Source organism: Plecotus auritus (assembly GCF_963455305.1).
Source record: "Plecotus auritus genome assembly, chromosome: 9".
Taxonomy (NCBI): domain Eukaryota; kingdom Metazoa; phylum Chordata; class Mammalia; order Chiroptera; family Vespertilionidae; genus Plecotus; species Plecotus auritus.
In genome coordinates this window covers 110,855,128-110,875,650 of record NC_137783.1, presented here as the reverse complement: position 1 = coordinate 110,875,650, position 20,523 = coordinate 110,855,128, and positions in this window count along the sequence as shown.

Here is a 20,523-nt window from a genome sequence, read left to right as displayed (position 1 = left end):
TTATGTCATTATTTCTTCACTACAACCGTGTAAAATAGACATTCTTATCCCTGTTCAGCAGATGAGGGGACAGGCTCTGGGAAGTGATGGCTTGCTCTGAGTTATACAGGTCGTTAAGTGACTCGAGACTGAGCCCAGGTCCATCTGAGGCCCAGATTAGTTCCCTTTCCAGTATCCCTGGCCACTCGATACCCCTATGGGGAAGGAGGGCCATGTGGCGAGAATGGGGTTAAGAGCACAGATTCTACGCCCAGACCATCTGGGTTTGAGTATGGTCTCCAATTCTTCCAGCCCTGGAACCTTGGGCAACCTACTTAATCTTGCGGTGCCTCCGTTTCCTCTTTTCTAAAAGGAAGCACTGCTTCCCATGCAGGTCACTGGGAGGCTTACCTGAGTTAATACACATGGAGCACTTAGAATAGGGCCTGGCACGTGGCAAACGTTTACACGCAGGCATTGTGCCAAGAGGATACGAAGGCAAGCCAGCCAGACCCTACCTGCATGGAGTTGACATAATTTAATATGTAACCACATGAGTATAAGTTATTTGAAGAAAAGAACAGCATGTCCGGCCAGTGAGCACCACGGGTCTCCTGTGGCAAAGGCTTCCCCAGGGTGTAGGAGGAGGGGAGCAGGTCCTTTCTGGAGTAAGGTGTGGGACCACCCTCTACCCAACAGGGCACCGTGTAGCCTTCAGGCACATGGGCCTGTGTGTTTACAGAACCTGGTCCAGGTGTCTGGCTGTGGGAGGGCAGCGGGGAGAATGGACAGTGAGAGGAGGAGAAGGATGCCCTTGATGTCAAGCTTCTGCAGCCAGTCCCTTTGGGCTAGAGAGCTCCCACCCACCTGTGGAAGCAGATTAAGCCATTTCTCTCTGGCTAATGGTGCCTGCCATGGGGTGCTGCAGCCACTCCTTGGTTCAACCAAGATTCCAGTGTGGGAGTGCTGGACTGGAGCTGGGCCAAAGCAGACAATGAATAGGCAGCTTTTGCTGTGTGATCTGAGGCCGCCTGCCTTCCCTCTCTGGGCCACTCTGGAGAACTTGCCTCCCACGTTCCAGTTCTCCCTATCTCAATTAGGGCATCAGCGATCTAGATTTTCATCACAGGCACAGCTAACAGCTGCTCCTCCAGGCATACCCAAGGCCCACTGAGCTCTCAGTTTTGAGAACTAGAGTGGGGGTAGTGAGTCTCTCTGGCATCAAGTGACCAGAGAGGTAAAGTGACTCCATTGGCACCACACAGTGCCTTGAATGGAGGGTGGAGCTTGTGGGCTGGAGGGTGGAGCTTGGCCAGAAGTGGCTGCAGGGTGAGGAATTTTCTTGCCTTCCCAAGGGGAATGTGCTTGTGGGAGGAAATGAGCCCCAGAAGTCAAACTCTCATTCTCCTCTGCCCTGATACACCATGTGACTTGCTGAATCCCTTCTCTCTGGGCTTCAGTTTCTGCATCTTCAGTAGGGCTTGGCACAGTCCAGCGATTCTTCCATTAGCAGGGGCTTCCTGGGCTTGCCTCTGCCTTAGCTCCAGCTTAGCCAGTTATTCTGTCTCAGCCCTGTCCCATCCTGAAACAATAGGCCAGGCCGGGCATGTCACTCATCTGCCCCAAACCCGGTCCCCAGGGGCTCCACCCTGGACTATTTTCAGCCCTTGGAGACGGAGTCAGAAAAGGATTTTCCACTCCCAGCACAATGGCTGCATTGCACCATTGTCCAGCAGTGATCAGGGGATATGCCTGCCCCAAAATATCCCCCCTGCCCTACCTTCTGGGCCTCCCTGCCTGCTCTTCCCCTCCCCACCGTGACATTGCTTCCTGGGGCTGGGAACTCCTGAGGCCCACAATGAAACAGCACGTGAGTCCCCTGGGAGACATGACCTCTTGGAATCAGTTTCCTCGCCTGGCAGGGACCCCAGCGATTTTTTGGCTGCTTAGAGGACTGGAGGCCCAGAAAGGGCTGTGCCTTGTCCAAGGTCACAGAGCGGTCAGCATGGAGACGACATGGGAGGCCAGGGTCCTCTGGCTGCTCCTGCTGCCTCGGCTGCCTTCACTGCTGCTAGTCGGTGCCTCCTGAGAGGGAGAGCTCACTTTCCAGGCTGGGGTTGGGTGTCCTGGAAAGAAGCCTGAATGACGCGGGAGGGAGGCAAGGGTATATCTTGGGTTCTGACTTTGGAGATCCCTATTCAGTCCTGTTTGTTTTTTACCAACTATGGCTTTGCTTACACTGAACTCACAGTTACAAAGTAGCAGCTCTGGGGAAAAGAGGTTGCAGGACACAGGGAAGCTGAGGCAGGAAGAGCACAGTTAGGCCCAGGCCAGCCATCACCAGCTCTGTGACCACAAACTCAGTTTCTTCATCTCTAAAATGGAGCTGATAATACCTCTTTTCCCAAGTTACTGAACAGTGAGAATGCAGTAAGGCACAAACATACAACTATTTTCTCTTCCTCCCATCAGTTCTCTATATAATGATGTCTAATTGCTCTTTCCCATCCATAAACTGCATATTTGGCAAACTCTAAAACTTAGTGTCACTTTTGAGTAACAAAGTTCAGTCCAGTTTAACGTTCCAATCCCTACTTAACTTACTGCTCGCTCCTCCTCTTCCCCCACAGTGGAAGGTGGTAGAGGTTGGGGGTAAACTCTGAGAAGGGGTCTGACCCCAGTTGTTTTCAGGTTTCTTTAGAAAGTAGGATAGTTTTATCCCTGTGTGTCCTCAGATTTATGTCCTGGAGCCAAATTTCAAATCAGCAGCCATCTGATTAAACTGTTAGACCAGCCTTTGTGACCAAAGCAATTGCAAAATGTGGGGGAGGAAATTAAAAGTCTGTTGCATGGTTCATTACACAATGTGCCTGTGCACACACGCGCGTGTATGCGTGCGTGTGTGTGTGCGTGTGAATGCTGAGGGGGAGGTGCAGTCCCTACTGGCACCAAGTAGATACCTGGAGACAGATGGGCCACAGGTGGATGGCCAGCCTATGGGAGGCAGAGAGGGGCCAGGAGGGGCTGCCAGGAGGTCAGACTACAACCAGGACATGAAAGTAGCCAGGCTGGGGGATGGCAGAAAAAGATGGGCAGTGGGGAGAAGATCCAGCTGCCAGCTCTGTGGACCCCCTTTCCCTCCCTCCCTTTTCCCCTCCCTCCTATTCTTCCTCCTTTCTTTCAGTTCCCCCTCCCATTTTCCTCCTCTTTTTGCTCCCTGCTCTCAGAATTCCTGGGAGCAAAGAGAAGCAAATAGGGCACCTGAGAGCTTTAGACCCATTCGTTCCTTCACCCTTGAGGCTGGCTCAGTGCCCTTCCCTGGCTGTTCAGTCTACTGTGGGCTCCAGGTGCATGGATGCTGCCCTGCTGCCCCCTGGTGTCCAGACCTGGCTGCAGAGGCAGGGATGGGGTGCAGACCTTCACCTGAGGATGAGGCGAAGAAAATGATCCTGCTAGCAACCAGGTTGTTGTGGGGTGTGAGATGGGGGTAGGACTAAGAATTAAAACAGGAGAAATAATTTGTAAAACATACAAATTATTTATTTGACCTGCAAAATTGACCAGGTGCCTGACCAAGCCATGATGTCTAGCTCGGGCGATCTAAAGTCACACTCATAAATACCCCTGTATCCAGGCCTGCACGTTCCAAGGGAAGACCACAAACAACCTGACCTGATAGAAATGCTCCGTGAGGACGCCTGTGTTCTCAGCCAGGATCGCAGACTGTTCCCGCAACACCCTGTTTTGCAAATTCTGACCAAACTTTGCCGAAAACCACCCTTTGACTAACTTCAGCCCCCATAATCCTATAAGCACCCTTCCCTAACTCCCCCTTTTGGAGGCACCCAGGGACCCCTGATGTGACGTCTGCTGCTGTAAGTAATAAACTCTGCCTTGTTGGCTACAGGTGTGTTCCTGGTGGTATGCGCTACCTAGCATTGACAAGAAGGTGCTGCCTCTTCCCGAGGAAGAGTGAGAGCCCGTGACATTTCAGCTCTCAGTCCCAGCCTCCCTGCCCCCATGGTTCCCAGGAACTGTCCCATCCAGAGCCCCCCAGCTCCTGGCTGACCGACCATGACGCCTCTGGCACCAGGACAGCACTCCACACTGTGGGGTACTTTATTCCCACAAAGGAGCACACAGTGTCCAGCTGATGCCCCTGTAAAGGCAAGCCTGAAGGACAGACAGCTGCTCCGACCTCGGGGCGCTGCCCCCACCTCCCAGCTTGGAGTTTCAAAGAAGCTGACTTTGCCCTCTCTGGTTCCGCTAGGAGGAGGTCCCCTGAGGATGGCGGCCCCACGATGTCCTCTGTCTGGCCAAGGTGAGAGAGGAAGTCTCAGCCAGCCCTTGGGCCCCTCCCTCACGTCCTCACCGTAGACATAAAGAGGGTGCCTGTCATACCTGGGAGCAGAGATTGTTGGTCAGAATGGGTGGGGCCACCGCAAGCCCACAAAAATTTGGGAATACATAATCCCCTTAACAAAGGGGTTCGTGCACTTGGCACTCTTGGCTCTTGGGGCTCTCTCGTTCCGGCTTCCTTGCATTCACCCGTATGGCCCACGGCCATGCAGACCCCACGTGCAATGAGCTGATGGAAACACAGACTAAGCTAGCCTGGTGCTGTCTTGGGCTGCTCCAGCCTGGAGAGGAAACGCTGGACACTGGCTCTGATTTCAGTCCTACCGAAGCCACAGCTACACTCCTTCCTGTGGGACAAGGGGGAAAGGGAACTTGGAGACTCAGGGATGTAATTCCACAGAAATAAAAATCACTCATTCTACCATGCGCGTCTCAGAAAATTATTTTTCTTGGGATAGTGCAAGAATGCCACTCCCAGCGGGTATTGAGGATATTGATTTTAAGCTGGTTAGTAAGAAACAAAAGGCTCAGAAAGAACCTATGACCCTGCCTGAAGGAAATCAGAGAAACCTGCTTCTGGAAGGGCACCCTCCTCACGTCAGCGTATAGGAGTTGGCGGTGGTAGACAGGGAGGATCCAAGCAAGTGTGGCTCCCCAGTGTGCCCCACTGTTTGGGTGGCCCAGCAAGAATTTGTTTACCACATGTTTGCTCTTTCTCAGCTACCTTTGAATTGTCGCCTATCCCTTTGAAATCCCAGACCCCTGTCGCTCTCTCCTTAGTGCAGAATGGTTTAGAAGCCTCAACTGCCCAATGTGTCCTCGGGTCGCATAGTCTTATGGAACCCTGTATGTACATACGTAATAAACTTGGTCTTTTTCTCCTGTTACATTCATTTGACTATTCGTCCAGCCAGAAGAACTTAGAAAGGTGGGAGGAAAATTATGTTTCTGCCCCTACAAGGTGGTGAGAAATAGATCAAAATTGAATGTATTTTGAAGGAATAGCCAACAGGATTCCTGATCGTTTTTTCCTGCAAGATTTGACAGGAAGTGAAAATGCGATCCAGAGAAGGTCAAGTGAGGTGCCACACAGCTGGTCAGTGGGTGGGGCAAAGGAGCCGAGAATAGGGGAGGGGTGTCAGGAAGGTCCCTGGGTCTGGGGCAGTGTCTGGGAGAAGAGAGCAGAGTGCGAGGGAGGATTCTGCTAACACAGGTCACAAACCAGCCCCAGGGCAGCTGGGCATTGATTTGATCAATGGCTTTTTCCTCTTCCCCCTGAATTCCCCTATGATGGCCTTTTAATTGGGTCCATTTGTTCCAAGACCCTGGGCTGAACTGAGCAGACACCAGAGTGTTTGTCTATTATTAAATAGATTGGGAAATGGCCCTATGTCTTGGGCGCCAGGGAAGTCAGGGCAGCTGCACAGCATCTGAGCAGTAAGCGCAGGCCCCGGGCGCACGACAGGATCAGTTCCAGGCCTCTTGCCTCTGCCTGTGCTGCCCCTCTGTCTGCAGTGCCCCCATGGACTGTGCCTTGCTCCCCTGGTAAACGTCTCCCCCTCCTCCAAGGCTCACTTCCAAAACCCTTCCTCAGTGAAGACTTGCTGATCACCACCCTGGCTCAGATCCCTGGGTAGAGACACACATGTGCGGGGGGGTGGGGGGAAGGTGCCGGGATTCCTTCCTGGACAGCCTGCCACCAACAGAGGACATGGTCAAACTCCGGGTTGTCAAGGAAGAGTCACACCCAAAGAGCATTTCAACCACAATCCTGCTTAAGTTAAAAAGACTTTTCCTTTCCTCTAGTTTCTCCTCATAGAGGACCTGGGGAGGAGGCTGTTGGGAGGCAGGGAGAGGAGGAGAGGAGTTATTAAAGGAATCTATGGACAGAAGCAGTGTCTTGGGTGACAGCAAGACAATGGATTTCTGCCCCCAAAATGGATGGGGCTTTTGTTATATATAGTCAAGTGGCACCTGCTGACACAGGTAGCTTGTAGCCACACAGTACGTGCTTGTTAAGAGCTGTATCCTCCAAAGCAGTAAACAACTTCATGGGCCCACTTCTCTACATAAGAATATTCCTTTCAGGTGATACAGGCCCACCCCTCCTGGGTGAACCGGCAGTCAGCTGGTTTCATAAGAGGGTGCCAGCCACGTTAACTACAGGGGGTCATTTCACCTAGCAAAAGGAAGTACACACCACCACCTATGAGTTCTTGCCAAAAAACTAAACCTAAATCTGATGAAACCTCTAGATTTAACTACCAGTTTTCTTCAGGAAATACAGGGTACTGAAGAACATGCTAAATGACAACATTCCACTGTTAGCTAGATCCAGAATTTGAAAACTTTCACAAGATAAACAATCTGGTCTCTTCCTAAATAAGTGGGGGACATGGCAAAGGAGTAGACACAGGAATGAAAGTTGAAGCCAAGGTCCCGTCTCCCCTCACTGCGACAAAGGGTAAGGCCCTGACTCCCTAAACACTCAGTAGCCATTTATCTTGAAGAAAAGCAGAGGGAGGAAATCTGAAACAGAGAAGAGACTGGACCACATTTTGTTTTTTCTCCCCTGTTAGAAGCTGAATTGTGTTTCCTCTCAAATTCATATTTTGAAGTTCTAATACGCAGCATTTCAGAATGTAACCTTATTTGGAGAAAAGATCTTTAAAGAGGTAATTGAGTTAAAATGCGGTCACTGGAGTGAACCCTAATCCAGTATGACTGGTATTATTGTAAGAAGAGGAAATTCAGACACAGACTCCTTTAGAGGGAAGTTGATGTGAAGACACAGAGAGAAGACAGATATCTACAAGCCAAGGAAATGGGTTCGGAACAGATCCATCACTCACGGCCCTCAGACGGGACCAATTCTGCTATCACTGTGATCTTGGACTTCTAGCCTCCAAAACTGTGAGAAATTAAATTTGTGTTGTTTAAGCCCCCAGCCCATGGAACATTGTTATGGCACCTGCAGCAGACCAAGACATCTGCCACTCAGATGGGCAGGCCATCATGAGAACCAGGGGTCTGTTACAGGTGAAAAGGCTGCATTTTCTTTGCACATCTCTCCCCACATATGGACGTCTGGTGGAAAGTACTTCTCAGGGCCTGAACTTACCCTTACTGGGTTAACAAGTTGTCAACAAGTCATCATGGTGGTGAACTTGGCCTTCAGCACTCTAATTGTTCTAAATTCTTACCTTTACACCTCCATGCTCTATTTCCTCTTCAACCAATGCTTCACTGATTTCTGTTTTCACCCCCAATATGTTGAAGACCTTTGTGTCAAAGAACATCATCTCCTCTATTGGTTGCATGACTCAGCTGATTTTCTTTCTCTTTATTGTTATGTCTAAATACCATGTGCTGGCATTAATGACCTAGGATTGCTTTGTAGCCATCTGTAGTTCATCATTGTATAAGACTACCACATCTTATCCGATGTAAGAAATGTCAAAACTGGCAGAGAATTTTTATGTTTATTTGAACCAAACTGATAATAATGCTGGGAAGCAAGATCTCAAATCAAGAATGACAGTTTTGTAATTTCTTTTATGCAGTTGAAATTAAGGAGGAAATGCAAGGAAGATTATTTGAAGGTGAGAAAGCAAGTTGGGGATTAAGTTACAGGATAGTTAAGATTATGTGCTCTCTTGAGGGTAGTTCTCTTCCAAGGAGTCTAAAAAAGAGGATTTTTTAAAATTGATTTGAGAGTGGGAAAGAGAGAGAGAGAGAGCGCATTCATTGGTTGCTTCTTGTATGTGCCCTGACTGGAGACCAAACCTGCAACCTTGGCATATTGGGACAACACTCCAACCAACTGAGCCACCCAGCCAGGGTAAAAGGAATTTCAAAGGTGTGTTAACCTAGATGCACAAAAACAATGGACAGGGCTTGCTTAAGGCAAATAAAATTTTTTACTAAAGAAATAAAATATGCCTGAAGCATGATTACCTACCATGACCTGCCCAGTTCGGAATTTATGATTAGATGGCCCTGTGAGGATACTTTTAGTTAGCTTTATTATAGTGCTCCTTTTCTAGCCACAGGTATGTTTGGTGTTGAAGGTGTGTGTGTGTGTGTGTGTGTGTGTGTGTGTGTGTGTGTGTGTGTGATGGGATTTACTGGAACCACTGCCCATACAAGGCATATGCTTAGGTCAACCTTCTGAAATGGTAGTGTCTCCGTCATTACCTGTATGATAACTTCCTGGTCCTCTAAACATCTTGCACCAGCACCCGTGTCACTAAGGTGGTACTTTTCATTTGGATAGGCATTAATATCACAGTAGCCAGCCTTAATTTTTTTCATTTAATCTAAACTGCTCAAGTCACATCAAAACTTTTCAGCATCTGTAGCTCTCACATCAATGCCATTTCTCTTTTCTTTGGGTCAGTAGTATTCATGTATCTTAAACGTTCTTCTCTGGGGCCTATCAACTGGTGAGTTTTCTATTCCAATGCAGGGTCCATGCTGAGCCCCCTATTTCAAGCCTGAGAAAAAAAGAAAGACGCTGGTTAAAATCCAGGAGAGATAATATAAGGCGATCCAAATGTTTGTTTATTTATGTTTTTCCATGGAGAGATTTTGTTCCTGTGTTCATGCTATATGGAGGAATGTTCAGTCTTTCTTCAGACTTTTAAAAAATATGTCTTTATTGATTTTAGAGAGGAAGGGTGAGGGAGAGAGAGATAGAAACATCAATGATGAGAGAGAATCATTGATTGGCTGCCTCCTGCATGCCCTCCACCGGGGATTGAGCCCACAACCCAGGCATGTGCCCTGACTGGGAATCGAACTGTGACAGCCTGGTTCATAGGTCAATGCTCAACCACTGAATCACACTGGCCAGGCTCTTCAGACTCTTTCTATCACTTCCCTCACAGGTAATCTTGGTGCTTTCCTTGCTTTCTCATCACCTGTGCACCTTGTAGGTGGGGCTGACTAAGTGTTGTTTATACAAGGGACCTGGATACTTTTTATTAATGTCAGGCACCATTCTGTCTCCTGCTCTTTTCCAAACCCTGGACATATACAGTGAGTCTATACGTCACCTGGAGAAAAGCTGGACACTGAAGCTTGCTTACCTAAACCCAGAAGTACCAAAAACTATGGAAGGATACTTTCTTGTCAGTTTTGTTACTGGAAGAGGCAGCAGGATTCAGGTGAAATGCCTCTCCCAACCTGACCTTAAGCAGCTCAAGGTGGACACAAACCCTCCTGACCTTGGTCCATTATCCTAGCTACCCTTGCCTTTGTTATTCTGGCCTTTCCTGTGTACTTCCAAGAGTGGCAACATCTGAGGGCTTCTGGCAGCCATATCTTTACATGGTGGCAGGTGAAGGTTTTCCACCAAACCAAGCTCTCTGTTGAGTAAGGACATCTCTGGTTCGTTCCACAAGAGAGAAGGAAGTAGTCAAGGCTTTTTCATTTGAATTGTGAATCACATCTTATTCTCAAGCTTCTGTTGGGGGGATTAAATCGTAAAGAACAACGCTGTTCTTTCTTATATTTTTAGTGAAATACAGCATTATTCTGTTATTTTTTTGATCTGCGAATTGCCAAAAGCCAAATGTAAGCATTATGCATGTCAATACAACAACACTTCAGATAATAAAGATAACACATGACAACATCACCATTAATACCCAAAACAGTATTAATATGGGATGATTAGAGGACTAGGTATGTACCCAGGACCTCAGGGTGGAGGGTAATTGTGGGGTGCGGCTACAGTGTTTTGGACAGGTTCAAGCCTTGGACTGATGAGAGGGCACAGTCCTCTTGTGGCCACGTGCAAGTCCCAGCTTGGAGGGCAGAGCCCTCCCAGCACAATTATAGCCAACAGCTGTAGTTGTAAGCTTGAACCTATGGTCCAAACACGTGGCCCCATGTGCCTGAGTGATGTAGGCTTGATAGAGTTCAGGTGCATGTAGTTGAGTAGGATCGAAACCCACGAGAATGTTGTAAACATCTTGTCACACCCTTATTTTGCCTCGTGGCATCCGCTATAAAATAAAGACACGGCTTGTAGTCCACGGCACTGTCTCTCAGGAAGCAGCATCCCACCGAGACCCAGCTTTCATTCTCTTGTCTGTCTTTCCTAAGACTTTCAGCCGCCCCCACTCAGGTTCACCCTTGGCCGTGCTGGCACGGCACAGGTAGTATAAAAGTTTCACACAATACTATCTAAAATGGCATCTAATATTCTGAAAAAGAATGCTGATGGGGGGAGAAACCAAGATGGCGGCATAGGTAAACACCTAAACTGCTGCCTCGCACAACAATTTCAAAACTACAGCTAAAAGACAGAATGGACATCATCCAGAACCACAGGAAAACTGGCTGAATGGAAATTCTACAACTAGAAGGAAAGAGAGGGGCACACGGAGACTCAGAGGAGCTGCAAAAGGCTGAGGTATGGAGACACGCACGCGGAGAGGATGGGCGGCTGAGTGCCTGGCTAGCTTTCTCTAGTGGAAAAGAGACGGAAGCTCCCGACTGTGCTGAACTCCAGTTCCGACTGCACTGAACCCCAGTTTCGGGCGAGACCCTAGGGACCCAGACTCATACAGGGGGAGTCTGGTCTGTCGGGAAAAGAGAGGAGCACACAGAAACTCAGGGGAGCCACAAAAGACAGAGGTCTGGAAGTACGCATGTGCAAGTGCACGCAGAGAGGACTGACTGCTGAGTGTGCCGCTGGCTTTCTCTAGCGGGAGGAAGATGGAAGCTCCCGACTGTGCTGAACTCCAGTTCCGGGTGAGACTCTGGGAATCCAGATTCATTGGGGGAGAAACTGGACTGTCTGGCAGTGGGCAAAACTTGAGGGCGGCTCTCTCTCAGAGGTGCTTGCAGTGATTACTGAGAGACACTGAGACCCACGGGCCTCATAGGGCAGGGCTGATGGGAAGCCAAGGCTGTCTGCTCAGCCCTGAGACTCCACCCCATCCAAGTTGAACACAGAGGCTTTTGCAATTTTGCAAGTCTTGTCTCATAAGGGTGTCCCCAGCACAGAAGTTCTCCTGGCGTAGACACAGCTGATCCTCACAGCCAATTGGCCTGGAGGTCAATTCCTCCCAGTGATACCAACAACAATCAAGACTTAACTACAACAAGGCTGTACACACAGTCTACAAAGGGGTGCACCAAGAGTGTCCACCTCAGGTAACTGGGGAGGCTGAGCCACAGGGCCCTATAGGACACCTAGCACACAAAGCTACTCTACCAACTCAGGGAAGCAGCGAAAATGCGAAGACAAAGAAACAGATCACAAATGACAGAAATGGAGGAAAACAAACGACTGGATATAGAGTTCAAAACCACGGTTATAAGGTTTTTCAAGAATTTCCTAGAAAAGGCCGATAAATTTAGCGAGACCCTCGAGGATATGAAAAAGGACCAACTAGAAATTAAACATATACTGACTGAAATAAAAAATATTATACAGAGACCTAACAGCAGACTAGAGGAAGAGGAACGCAAGAATCAAGTCAAAGATTTGAAATACAAAGAAGCAAAAAACACCCAACCGGAAAAGCAAAAAGAAAAAAGAATCCAAAAATTTGAAGATAGTGTAAGGAGCCTCTGGGACAACTTCAAGCGTACCAACATCTGAATTATGGGGGTGCCAGAAGAAGCGAGAGAGCAAGATACTGAAAACCTATTTGAAGAAATAATGACAGAAAACTTCCCCCACCTGGTGAAAGAAATAGACTTACAAGTCCAGGAAGCCCACAGAACCCCAAACAAAAGGAATCCAAAGAGGACCACACCAAGACACATCATAATTAAAATGCCAAGAGCAAAAGACAAAGAGAGAATATTAAAAGCAGCAAGAGAAAAACAGTTACCTACAAGGGAGCACCCATACGATTGTCAGCTGATTTCTCAACAGAAACTATGCAGTCCAGATGGGAGTGGCAAGAAATATTCAAAGTGATGAATAGCAAGAACCTACAACCAAGATTACTCTACCCAGCAAAGCTATCATTCAGAATTGAAGGGCAGATAAAGAGCTTCACAGATAAGAAAAAGCTAAAGGAGTTCATCAACACCAAACCAGTATTATATGAAATGCTGAAAGGTACACTTTAAGAAGAGGAAGAAGAAGAAAAAGGTAAAGATACAAATTATGAACAACAAATACATACCTACCAACAAGTGAATCTAAAAATCAAGTGAATAAAAAATCTGATGAACAGAATAAACTAGTGAATATAATAGAATCAGGGAGTGGACTGACAATTCTCAAGGGGAAAAGGGTGTGGGGATGTGGGAAGAGACTGGACAAAGGTCGTACACCTATGGATGAGGACAGTTGCGGGGAGGTAAGGGCAGAGGGTAGGGTGGGAACTGGGTGGAGGGGAGCTATGGGGGGAAAAAAGAGGAACAATTGTAATAATCTGAACAATAAAGATTTATTAAATTAAAAAAATATTCTGAAAAAAACATTTAGTTCTCACTGCAAATTTTGTCATTTATCACTTAAAACTACTGCACATAAAATTGCATAAACAATTCAGCTGCTTTTTAATTTTACAGTGAGGTTTAACATAGAAAAATCAGATAAACACTGACAATAATAAACTGTGATCCTTGAAAAAAGGGGTTTGTATCCTTAAACTTCATCTCACCAGTAAGACCATAAATATTGTTAGGGCAAAGATTGTTTTCTAAATTCCCTTCAATTATCCAGTGCTTCTCCCCTTCTTAAATTATACAGCAGTCATATAGGAAGCTCAAGAAATATCAGTTGAGCATGGCCAGCATAGCTCAGTGGTTAAGCAGTGACCTATGAACCAGGAGGTCACGGTTCCATTCCCAGTCAGGGCACATGCCCAGGTTGTGGGCTCAATCCCCAGTGGGAGTGTGCAGGATGCAGCTGATCAGTGATTCTCTCTCATCATTGATGTTTCTATCTATCTCTCCCTCTCCCTTCCTCTCTGACAAACCCAGAATTTTGATCACCTGGATTAATAAACCCAAGAACCAATTCGTAACTGCTTTTCCAAATACTAAAACCATATACACTGAGTGGCCAGATTATTATGATCTCTGAACACATAATAATCTAGCCACTCAGTGTGTGTGTGTGTGTGTGTGTGTGTGTGTGTGTGTGTGTGTGTATTAAAGGCCTGGTGCATGAATTCATGCATGGGTGGGTCTGGCCAGCCTGGCCAGGGGGAGGGGCCATGGGCAGTTGACCGGCCTGCTGCTGGTCGAACCCTGGTAGAGGGGACAATTTGCATATTAGCCCTTTATTATATAGGATATACACTGAGTGGCCAGATTATTATGCGTTCAGAGATCATAATAATCTGGCCACTCAGTGTATTTTTTAACTTCCCACAACTTTCTTTATATACACTGTGGCTTTCTTTTACCAAATATATCAAACTTTTTATATAAATGTAGCAATAAACAAATAATTTTTTTAAAAAAAGAAAGAAATATCAGTTGAATTGGAACATCTTACTCCATTACTTAAGTAATAGTTAAAGAAAGGTTTTAATTATTGACTCTGCTAGGCACAGTGTTAAGAATTTTACATACGTCACCTCAGTTAATCCTCAAACCACTAGAGGGGACAGAAATATTCTTCTCCTGTTTATGAGTGACTGATTCTGACAGGCAGAGGCGTGGTCTTTGTTGTGCATTTTCTGTTGTGACTGTCACCAGCCCTTTGAGCTCCAGTTCCAGTTTCTTTCCTTATAGATTGGGTGACCTTGGACAAGACCATCGCCCTCTCTGAGCCTCAGTTTCCTCCTCTGGAAAATGAGAGTAATCATCTGTTCTATATAAGGCTTAAGAAGATTAATGTGTTTATTTATGCAAAATACTTAGAAAACAGCAAATCCCTATATAAATTTTTGTTTATAAAAATTTATAATTTTTCTCAATAATGGGACACTATTAAGCCAGCATATTTGGGACAATAAAGGTGACATCTTGATTTTTTTAAATGATGTATTTGTTTTTTATTAAATTTTTAACTAAATAATGCATTCACTTCATTCAAACAAACAAAAAATACCAAAAGGTAAACAGTTAAGAGTCTTTTTCACTAATTACATTAAGTAACCACCATCCATGGTTTCTCCTTTATCTTTTCAGATAATTGTATGCATATAGAAGCCCTAAAAGCCTTGTATTCTTTTTTATTTCCTTTATACACAAAAGGCTGCATACTTATACACATACTTGTAACTTTTTTCTGCAGATTTCTTGAAAGTCTTTCCACATTAGTACACAAAAAGCTTACTTGCTCTGTTTACAGCCATCATTTATTTCACCAGTTCCCTATGAATAAATATTTAGGTCATTTCCAATCTTTGGATATTGATTTGTTGATTTTTTAAAGAGCTGAAATTAATGAAAACATCAACTCTCACTTCATTATGAAGTGTAAACTATTTAACCAAACAATGTCAGGATATACAAGTCTGACTTAAAAGGGACAGGAATCTGTTGGTATCAAGTGAAAGATTTGTCCCCTTGTCCACAGGCTCAACTCTCATGAAATTTGGCTTGTGGCTCCACCTGTTGATTTTGTTACCCCCCCAGGTCCCCAGCAGCAGGCAGTGTTGCAGAGGCCAGTGAGGCTCCAGAGGTAGTTTGAGCAGCAGACCTCTAGGGACTGTCACCTCCTTTCCCACAGGCACTAGGCTCCCTTTAATGCATGTTAACTTCTGAATCAGGAACAGCTCTGATGATCATGGTTCTGGTAGGAAGGAGCTGGGCTGAAAAGAGAAAGGCCTAAATCTTGCCTCAGAAGTCTTAAGTTCTTGTTTTGACCCACACTTTCTAGACGTATAACCTAAAGCCAGTCATGCAGTCTCTCTGAGCCTCAGTTTTCTCATCTGTGAAATGGGAATAATCATAGTATTTACTCAGACTCCATGTACAAACGAAGCATGATAATATATGCAAAACACTTAGCACAGTGCTGGCTCATAGAGCACATGTGAAATAAAGGGTAGTATGTTTTATTAGTAGAGCTTGGAAGGATGAACAGGACTCACTAAGAAGATAAAAAAACAATTGCATGTATAAACAGCAGAATTTACAAAGTCTGAACACTCAGAGCCAGCCACGGAAGGGAGGCAGGGCCGGGATGGCTAACCCAATTTTGTAGTTGAGGAAACAGACCCAGAAATGGGCAATGACTCACCCGCATCTCCCATCCGTGTACATGGAGGCAGGGAGGAATTCAGAGCCCAGAGGAAGCACTGCCACACAGAATTCCTGATCAGGAATTTTGAGTTAACACTTGGCTGGGCAGTGGGAATGTGGTGGGAATGTGAAAGGGGGAACTTTCAGGAAGTGGTACCCCTATTCGGGACATGGGCTGGCCACGGCTGCTGGACCGACAGGGTGAACAGGAGCACCATGGGGCTCTTGGACCTCAGGGAAGGGGCTGGGGCTGAAAGAGCAGCACTAGCCTCATGAGGAGGCTGCAGGCATCAAGGCTGGGGGCTGACAGGGGCCAGGGAAGTCTCAGGAGTCGTTAGAAATGCCAGACATAGCTCGTCCAGCCATTGGTCTCACTGGACACCTGCCAGCTGCTAAAGCTTCTGAGGTCATAGAGGCAGGGAAGGGGAGGAGGAGAAGGGAGAGGAAAAGAGGAGGTAAGTGTGCTGCCAGACACAGTTTAATGGAGGGTTCTGTTCATCTCTTCTGGGGCCGGCGGGATGTGGCCTGGCTCCTGGTCCCAGCTCTGAGTCTCCCTCCTCCTCCAGGGCCCTTGTCCTTAGTGACACCACACTGCTCTGGCTGTTCCTCAGTCTCATCCCTTGTCATCTTGCCTTCCCTCCTTTAACGGATGGCTCCATCCTAAACCTTCTTCTCAGTCTTTCTCTCTTCCACCCTGCAGCCTAGAGAACCAAGCATTAAGCTGGTTAAGTCCCAGATCTGTGTCTCCAGCCACTGCCACCCCTGGTGATGGGATTTGATTTTATTGAAGAGCCACCAAGTTTCTCTGACTTGATGTAGGTGCAGGGATAAAACCACTTGGCTATGCTCATCAGAAGAGGCAGTTCCAGGGGCTGGACCACAGGCTCCATGGAAATCAAGTGAGAGTCTGCAAACCCTAGAGGCCATCAGGGCCACTAAGCCAAACCCCATACTCCCGCCTCAACACAAATTCTGCCCACTTTGGAGAACCAAGGCTCAGCCTATTAGGAGTAAGTGGCGCTCCACTCTGCCCTGCAGCAGATGCTGGAGCAGGTCTCTGCCCAGGACCCTCAGCACTCACTATTACACCTCCACAGCTTCTCACTGAGGGTCCTGGGACTCTGCTGGGGGCTTTCTATGGATGTCTGGAGTACATTTGACCAGAAGCGTTAGAAAGTTTGGGGACCAGCCACTAATCAATGACAGCTAGAGTTGACACATAAATGCTGTCTCCCAGAAGTTCCCAATAGGATTGGGCAGTGGTCGGCAAACTCATGAGTCAACAGAGTCAAATACCAACAGTACAAATTCGAATTTATATACACTGTAAATATTTTTTTTAGAATATCTGCTTTGTTCTTAAAATTCACCGATTGAAATTTCTTTGAGAGCCAAAATTTTTAAACTTAAACTTCTTCTAACGCCACTTCTTTGTGGAAGAGCCACACTCAAGGGGCCAAAGAGCTGCATGTGGCTCGAGAGCCGCAGTTTGCTGACCACTGGGATTGGGTCCCAATGATAATCTGTTTATTGACCACCCTAAATTGTCTTCCTTCTTTTTCTTGTCTTATGTAATCAGCCCTCTTCTGATCATCTCAGAAATTAACCACTTGCACTTGAATCCATGCCTCAGGGTCGGCTTCTAGGGGAATCCAAACCAAGATACCTGCTCTGTCTCCCTCACATTCACATCCAATCTGCCCAAGTCCTGCAGATTCTTCATCCCAAATAGCCCCAAAATCCACCTTCTAGTCAGCTCCTCATTTATCATCCCTCTTCCATCTCCACTGCTTTGGCCACCATTCGCCTGGATACTGGCCCAGCCTTGTCACTGGTCCCTGCCTCCTCTTCTTCCCCTTTTCACAACAGCTAGCGATGTTTCTAAGACACAAGTCTGATTCTGTCCCTTCCCTGTTCATACCCGTCCCTGGCTCTCATCACTCTCAGGATAAATCAATCTTCCCAGCCTGGCACTCAAGGTCCTGCAAGGACCGGCCCCCTTCAGCCTTGTCACACCCCATTCCTCCCTTCACTGGACTCTCCAGTAGGTCCGAGCTTCACAAGGTTCCCAGAATCTGCCATGTTCTGTCTCACCTCCAGGTCTTTGCATGCTGCCCCCTCTCCCAGGAACAGCCTCCTTGACTTTACCCAGATAATTCTAGACCTTGGACAGGCTGGAATGATCAGGTGTATCAGAAGTCAACAGTGGGAACTTGGGAGCCCTAGGAGGCACTGGGCCATGTCTGGTGGGAGAGAGACAGAGAAGGCTTTTGAGAGGAGGTACTTCTCTCTGTGCTGGCCCTGCTCACCCTGTCTTTGCAGAGCACGCAGGGGAGTTGGGAAGTCAAGAGAGAAATTCAGGCAACCAGTGTGCCACCTGCAATCTCACCTCCTCCTTCCCTTCAAGGGTAACATTACACTGCTGATTATCCCCATTCGTGTCCTCATATGCTTTCTACTAAGTTTAGTATCATTTTGCATGTTTTTAAATTTTATGTTCATAGTATGATAGTGTGTGCATTGTTCTTATACTTCTCCCAGTCACATTATGCTTGTGAGGTTTAACTTTATTGCTGTGTGTTGCTTTGGTTCATTCATTTTCTCTGTTGCATAGTATTCCATTATATGAATATACATTCATCTCTCTTTTTTTTTTTTTTTTCATTGTAAAAAGTGGTAATTTATTCCGTGGTAAATAAATAAATTAAAGACTATTCACATTTAAATTTGACCAGAAACAAATGTGAAGTGCCTTCTCTCCTTTACAATGGAAGCCCCAGCATCCTTCTGTGTAAACAAGACTGGAGCCAGCCTTTGACACTGGTATTTGGTAAATAATAAACAGTGGAGGGGCTTATTCCTACTATAGCTATGGAGAGCCTGTGACACTCCAGTAACTGTACTAGAGCCATGTGCATGACTCTGGTAAAATAGTTACTATCATAGTCACAATGATAGAAATACAGAATGTCAGACCTTTTACTCTGAATGCCATTCTGTTATATGAAAAAGGAATAAAGGGATTGTGGAATACAAGTCTTCCCAACTTCATTATGAGAAATTCTATTTCTCCAATCCTTTCTTCAATTTTTCACATAACATGTTTTCAAATATCCCCAACACCCTGGTCATTTCCGAGTAAACAGCAATCCATGTCTCCCTTAAGGTGTAATGTTTCACATTGAGCAGCATGAGTTGAGCATATGATGATTGCAAAATAGTAGGTCTAATACCAGCCATCATCTAGATTTAATTGTTTATCAATGCAGATATCCTAGTAAATGTTTGTAGGACACTAACAACAATAATAACACCAACAAAAATAAAGTTGAAAAAAAAACACACAATCATGGGAACTCATGAACTCCCAAAACAGAATGACACCTCTTCCACTACTTCCCCAGCATCTACATTCTGCCTGGACAGTCAATGCTCAGTAATGTTTGCTGATTAAATTGTACTATAGGATAATGGATTTGGACCAAACTCATTATCAGAACTCTCCAGATAAAATCATAATCAAATCAGAATTAGCAATGATCTGTGGAGACACAGGTTTTGCAAGACAGTGGCAAGCTGAAGGTTGAGAAATTATTCAGTACACCTGTGCACAGATCCTAATATGGGAGCAAGTGGCCATGCCAACACTAAGCTTGGCTCAAGAACCAGGAAAATCCAATGTGTGTAAACATCCCCTGAAATAGACATGCCTGGTTTGTTGGTGTACGACATTCTGAATGGGGAGCATAAAGGGATAAGAACTGATCACCTCAGATCTGGCAGTTTTAACTCACTATACATTCATCTCTTATTATCAGAACATAGACGATTCCTACTAGCAAATTTGTGGATAGTGAAAGCCCATATTATAGAATCTTTGCTGGAAAAAAATATGTTTCCAGCTTATCTGAAAACTTCAACTAATTTCTCACAAATATCATTCAAATTCTTTGAAGGTATTAATAATCACCATAATTTATGCACAGTATAAAGCTATGTTGTCCAACATGATAGCTACTAGCCACACGAGGCTATTTAAGTTAAAAATGTAAATTAATTAAAAGTTAAAAATTCAGGTCCTCAGTTGCACTAGACTCATTTCAAGTGCTCAGTAGCCACAAGGGTCTAGAGGCCACTATATTGGACAGTAGATACAGGATATTTCCATCATTACAGAAAGTTCTAAAGCATTTAAAACACTGGTTACTGCAGAATCTAATACTGAACGAGCCATTTCTGTTTCCTCACACACAGAGCAGTTCCTGTGTGTGATGGAGAAGGAGGTGTACCTGGCCAAGCCTCGCAATGAGCTTTATTACTTCCATATTTTCGTCTAAGTAAGGGCTTTTCTAAGTCCCTCAGGCTCACCTACTTTCTTGTCAGGCTTCCCGACTTTCTTAGAAGACACTTAATAATGAGGGGGAGATGGCAACAATTATGTACCAAACAAGTATAAGCAACATAAGTATGAGGCATGATCCTATCCTATCGGAACAGCTGAGTTACAACTGCAGCTCACTCCACATCCTCTCATCATACCATTGGACACCCACAGAGCTGTCATGACAGGTTTTCTACTAGTAAAAATTTTGCAAGTCATTAGAGCAAATATTGGGAAAGTGAGAGTTCAAATAGCAAGGGATACCTGAATAAAAATGTATTTTTTTCTATTCTCTTATTGATGGACTAGAGGCCCGGTGCACTAAATTCGTGCACTGCCGGGGGGGGGGTGTCCCTCAGCCCAACCTGCACCCTCTCCAATCTGGGACCCCTCGGGAGATGTCTGACTGCCTGTTTAGGCCCAATCCAGGTAGTTGGACATCCCTTTCACAATCTAGGACTGCTGGCTCCCAACTGCTCTTCTGCCTGCCTGACTGCCCCTAACCACTTCTACCTGCCAGCCTGATAACCCCCTAACCACTCCCCTGCCAGCCTGATCGATGCCTAACTGCTCCCCTGCCAGCCTGATCATCCCCAACTGCCCTCCCCTGACAACCTGGTCACCCCCAA